The sequence below is a fragment of the Chiloscyllium punctatum genome, chromosome 36, assembly GCF_047496795.1.
Source record: "Chiloscyllium punctatum isolate Juve2018m chromosome 36, sChiPun1.3, whole genome shotgun sequence".
In the NCBI taxonomy this organism is placed as follows: domain Eukaryota; kingdom Metazoa; phylum Chordata; class Chondrichthyes; order Orectolobiformes; family Hemiscylliidae; genus Chiloscyllium; species Chiloscyllium punctatum.
The window spans coordinates 57,909,758-57,915,731 of record NC_092774.1 but is presented as its reverse complement, the minus strand read 5'-3'; the positions used below and the strand labels follow the sequence as shown (position 1 = coordinate 57,915,731).

At 47.2% G+C, this 5,974-nt stretch overlaps 1 non-coding gene across 1 annotated transcript; it reads right to left on the bottom strand.

Annotated features, from left to right (window-relative positions):
• Nucleotides 1-1,591: 1,591 nt before the first annotated feature.
• Nucleotides 1,592-1,663, bottom strand: trnae-uuc (transfer RNA glutamic acid (anticodon UUC)). Its single transcript has one exon. It is a non-coding gene; the product is annotated as a tRNA-Glu (tRNA).
• Nucleotides 1,664-5,974: the final 4,311 nt, after the last annotated feature.

Here is a 5,974-nt window from a genome sequence, read left to right as displayed (position 1 = left end):
GAGCAAAGCCCTTCCTGCACTCGGGGCAGAAGAACGGCCTCTCCTCAGTGTGGACCCCACTGGTGTCACAGCAGGTGGGAAGAACTGCTGAAGGCCATCTCGCAGTTGGGGCCAGAGAACAGCCTTCCCCTGTGTGGACCAACTGGTGCGTCAGCAGGGCAGAGGAATCACTGAAGTCCTTCCCACACTCAGGGCAGCAGAAGGGCGTCTTCCCCTCTGTGGGCCCATTGGTGCTTCAGAACCCTTTCAAATTTCACAATATCTTTCTGATAGGAGGGAGACCAGAATTAAACACACTATTCCAAAAGTGGTCTAACCAATGTCCTGTACAGCCACAACATAACTTCCCAACTCCAATACTCACTCAGAGGATTGGGAAAGCTTTCAAAACCCACAAAAAACAAACAGGAAAGAATGGAGGGACAAACCGCATTATTGAGAGTCAGCTTGGAAGCATCAATGAGAAATCGGCGGACTGGCTTTATTGGGTACCCGTTCTCCTCAAAATACACTATATGCCTATTTCTCTTCTGTTCTTCGTAGTTTCTCTGTGCTGCAGTATGTAGTGGCTTGTTGAAATAATGTCCTGATGCCGCCTCGTTTGTGGGTGTTGGGATGATTGCTTCTGTAGTTAAGTATTTGGTTTGTGTGTGTTGTTTTTCTGTAGATGCTAGTTTGAAGTACCCCATTGACTGTTCGCTCTACTGTGACATCTAAGAATGGCACTTTGTTGTTGTTCTCCTCCTCTTAAAACCAGAATCACCCCTCAGGCCATGGTCTCACCACTTGGTACAGCAATATACAGACTAGTCAAAGACCTCCAATGAAGACTAAAACTCCAAGTCAAAGATTCACACCACTCCATTTCCTCCATCCAAGAATTCCTGCATACCAAAGACACTAAGATAGTAGAGGATGGAATAATGTTATCCTTTGACATAACAGCTCTTTTCACATCCATTAACATCAACGTGGCCAAAGAAAACTGAAGACACTACTCGAAGAACCAAAGACACAAACACAGCACCAACGTCATCAGCAAAGATAACACTGTCAAGCTCGTGGAACTGTACCTTACCACCCACTTCATATTCAGTAACAAGCCTTACAAACAAATCAACGAAATACTGATGATACCACCAGTATCAGGATTCCTTGCAGAAGCAATAATGCAGAGACTCGCACAAACAGCCCTTCCAACGACCCAAGCCAAACTTTGTGTCCGCGACAGTGATGACACTTTTGTCATCACAAAATGAAACAAATTAGAGGAAACCTACAACACCATCAACAATCTCTTTACTGGCATAAAATTCACAAAAGAGGAGAACAACAACAAAGTGCCATTTCTAGATGTCACAGCAGAGCCGACATCAATGGTAAATTCAAAACAGCGTCGACTGGAAAACAACGCACGCGAAACAAGATTTTTCCGAAAGAAGCAATGATCACGACACATACAAAGCAATCTGAATCAGGACACAGATTCAATGAGCCACGACACACCGCAGCACCCAGAAACTACGAAGATAAATAAACAATTGCAAAGCACATTTTAGAAGGATGGGCAGACTTTACCCTTGAAAATTGCTTCCCTGGCCGGGAATCGAACCCGGGCCACGGCGGTGAAAGCACCGGATCCTAACCACTAGACCACCAGGGAGACATAGAGGCAGCCTGTCAGCTCTATTGAAAATGTCTTCCCTGCCCGGAAATCGAATCCGGGCCACGGTCGTGAGAAGGTGTTCACCTGTGTATCCAACAATGTCATTTCTTGTATCCATTGCTCCCGATGGGATCTCCTCTACATTGGAGAGACTGGAGACCCCTCGCAGAGTCAAGTCACAGCGCTTGAGGGAACATCTCCAGGACACCTGCACCAATCAACCCCGTCACTTTATGGCCCAACATTTCAAACCCCCTCCCTCTCTGCCGAGGACATGCAGGTCCTGGGCCTCCTCCATCGCAGCTCTCTCCCCACCCGATGCCTGGAGGAAGAATGTCTCATCTTCCGCCTCGGATAAATTCACCCCCAGGACATCCATGTGGACTACACCAGTTTCCTCATTTCCCCCACCTAACCTCAGTTCCAAACGTCCAGCTTAGCGCTGTCCTCATGACCTGTCCTACCTGCCAATCTATCTGTTCCCCTCTGTGGGCCCATTGGTGCTTCAGAACCCTTTCAAATTTCACAATATCTTTCTGATAGGAGGGAGACCAGAATTAAACTCACTATTCCAAAAGTGGTCTTACCAATATCCTGTACAGCCATAACATAACTTTCCAACTCCAATACTCACTCAGAGGATTGGGAATGCTTTCAAAACCCACAAAAAATCAGACAGGAAAGAATGGATCAATCAAGAACTCTATCAATCTATCTATCTATCGACCACCTATCTGTTCCATCCTCCTCTCTGACCTGTCACCTCCATCCTCACCCCCATTCACCAATGCTACTTTCGGCCCAGCACACCCCCACCCCCAATTTATCTCTCCACCCTGGAGGGGACCTGCCTCAATTCCTGATGAAGGGCTTTTGCCCGAAAAGGCGATTTTCATGCTCCTTGGAAGCTGTCTGACCTGCTGTGCTTTTCCAGCACCATTCTGATCTAAACTCTGGTTTCCAGCACCTGCAATCCGCACTTTTGCCGACCCAATAATCCCAGGGTGTCGGTTTCATATCGACAAACTGACACAAGCAGACACAACGTCTGCAAAAACCCTAGCCACATTACTTTACATTAACGACATCTGTGAAATGATGTCCAGACAACTCAATCCTCTCAGCATCATGGTAGCCCATAAACCTACCAACACACTTAAACAGCGTCTAATGAACCTGAAATACCCTATACAAACAACCAACAAACGAATGTTATTTACAAAATACCATACAAGGCAATATATACATGAACTCTGCCACACAGTTCTGTTTTTCACTGGAGCATCGTAGGTTGAGAGGTGACCTCAGAGAGGATTATAAAATCATGAGGGGTGTAGATGAGGTGAACAGCAGGTATTCTTTCCCTAGTGTGGGTGTTCAAGATTAGGGAGCAAATTTCGAAGATGAAGAAAGAAATATTTTTAAAATACATAAGGGGCACCTTTTTTTAGAAGATAAAGAGTAGTTCATGTGAGGAATCAATGTCCAGAGGAGTTGCTGGATGCAGGTACAGTTACAATGTTTAAAAGACATTTGGATAAGTACATGAATAGGAAAGGTTCGGAGGGATATGGGCCAAACACTGGCAGGTGGGACCAGTTTAGTTTCAGAACACAGTCAGCATGGACTAGTTCGACTGAATGGTCTGTTTCTGTGCTGTATGACTCTGTAACTGTTCTGTACTGGTCTCAAAACCATTTTCTTACCTTTTCCCATAACTGCTTTGTTCTTCAAAGTCACGTAAGCTCAGCCTTGAATACATTCAATAGCGGACCTGACTGCAGAAAGACATCCCCACTTCTGAACTCAATTCCTCTTGCTGATATATACCACTTGCTTTGCTCATTGCTTGCTGCACCTTTCTGACAACTGGCATTGGCTGGTGTTGAAGGACGCTGACGACCCTTTGTCTGTCCACACATCACTCCTGGTGAAGGGCTCGTGCCCGTTACGTCGACTCTCCTCATCCTCCTCCTCAGTTGCTCCCTGGCCTACTGTGGTTTTCCAGCACAACAATATTCAACTCTGATCTCCAGCATCTAACGTTCGCCACATCTCAACATAGCACCATTTCAACCATGCATCTCCTTTCTGCTTTCTTTTTACACTGCAAAGGCTATAACTTCACACTGTGGTACTGCATTTGCCATGTGTTTCCAAGTTGACACACAGACCGGGATCAACTTTTCCAGAGTCTGGCCCCTCCCTCGGTTCACTCTTTCCTTTCAATTGCTGCAAGTCAACAATTGAACCCCAGAATGAAAAAGTGGAAAGAAAAACACTGTTGTCCTCACAAATGTTAGACAGACGAAGAAAGTTACAGTCTGGGATGACGTTTAATCTTATGCAGAGAGAAAAGAGCAGCTGCAGCTTCAGAGCTCACGGTCCAATCTCCACATTTCGACAATGGCCGGCTCTGATTGGCAGGAGGACCAGACTCCTTCTGGTCCTCCAAGGTTCCACACTGCTCCATGGAAAGGAGCTCGCACGCTCCCAAGAGTATACGCAGTGCTTGCTGACACTGGCGGTCATGCGCAGTGCTTGCTAACACTGGCGGTCATGCACAGTGCTTTGCTGACACCGCGGAGCATGCTCAGTGTGCAGGAATTTGTTACTAACTTTTCAGTTAAAAAATCACAAAGCACCTGGTGATAGTCCAACAGACTTATTTGCAAGCACTAGCTTTCGGAGCCCTGCTCCTTCATCAGGTGATTGCGGAGTATAATATCATAAGACTAAGAACTTACGATGTTATATTCCAAAACCACCTGATGAAGTAGCAGCGCTCCGAAAACTAGTGCTTCCAAACAAGCCTATTGGACTGTAACCTGCTGTTGTGTGATTTTTAACTTCGTACACCTTAGTCCAACACGGGTACCTCCCGATCATGACAAATATAAGATTACGAGAGAAAAATGCCGAAGCCATTTTTTTTTGCTGATTTTTCCCCCTGTGCCTCCACATTTTGTCTGGTTTCTGAACGTTTCTGTCTTTTCCCCTGGATAGAAGTATTCCAAAACTAGAGGGTAAAGGTGAAGGGGAAAGATTTTAATAGATCTAAAAGACTAGGAATAGACATTCACCCCTTACTGGACGAAAGTGAGGACTGCAGACGCTGGAGATTAGGGTCGAGAGTGTGGAGCTGGAAAAGCACAGCAGGTCAGGCAGCATCCGAGGAGCAGGAGAATTGACGTTTCGTGCATAAGCACTTGGCACTCGGCCATCGCTCCTTCAATCCCCCTGCGATAGCACCTGAACTCGCTGGTGCCTCCGCCGGTGGGAGGAGCAGGTGAATCCCTTCCGGCACTTACAGCAGGTGAATGGCCTCTGTCCAGTGTGGACCCGCTGGTGGGTCAACAGTGCAGCTGACTGAGTGAAACCCCTCCCGCACATGGGGCACGTGAATTAGATTAGATTAGATTACTTACAGTGTGGAAACAGGCCCTTCGGCCCAACAAGTCCATACCGCCCCGCCGAAGCGCAACCCACCCATACCCCTATATCTACCCTTTACCTAACACTATGGGCAATTTAGCATGGCCAATTCACCTGACCTGCACATCTTTGGACTGTGGGAGGAAACCGGAGCACCCGGAGGAAACCCACGCAGACACGGGGAGAACGTGCAAACTCCACACAGACAGTTGCCCGAGGTGGGAATTGAACCCGGGTCTCTGGCGCTGTGAGGCAGCAGTGCTAACCACTGTGCCACCATGCATCCCTATGCTTCTCTCTTGAATGGCTTCTCTCACTTGTGGACCCACTCGTGCGTCTGCAGATGGCAGATCCGACTGAAGCCCTTCCTACACACTGAGCAGGTGAATGGCCTCTCCAGGTGTGAATGCATCTGTGGCTTTCCAGCACGGATGGGAAGGGAATCCTCTCCCACCGTCCCCACATTTGCACGGTTTCCCCTTTGGAGGGAACTTTCCTTGTGTTGGTCTGGGATTGAAATTACAAACAGAACGGGGACAATAGCCTTTCCCACCGTGAGGGGTGAGACTTTGAGTCCCCCAATCTGAGTAATTGGTTTGCAGCACTTTTCACAGTCTGCGCACTGAATCTCCCTCACTCGGTGTCTCAGTATTCTGCCTGCCGCACCAGTGTCCAGAATCTCTCAAGCAAACAAAAGCAAACATGTCTTCTTGATTGGAATGGCTGCTGATATTCAAGTCTCAATGAATCAAGTGGCTCTGTCAGAAGTTGATGTATCATTTGCTTTCAGATTTCTTTCCACACGCCTTCCTGCGAAGAAAAATCACAAACTAAGTGATCACTGTCAGTACAGTTAATGAACATAACATAGGT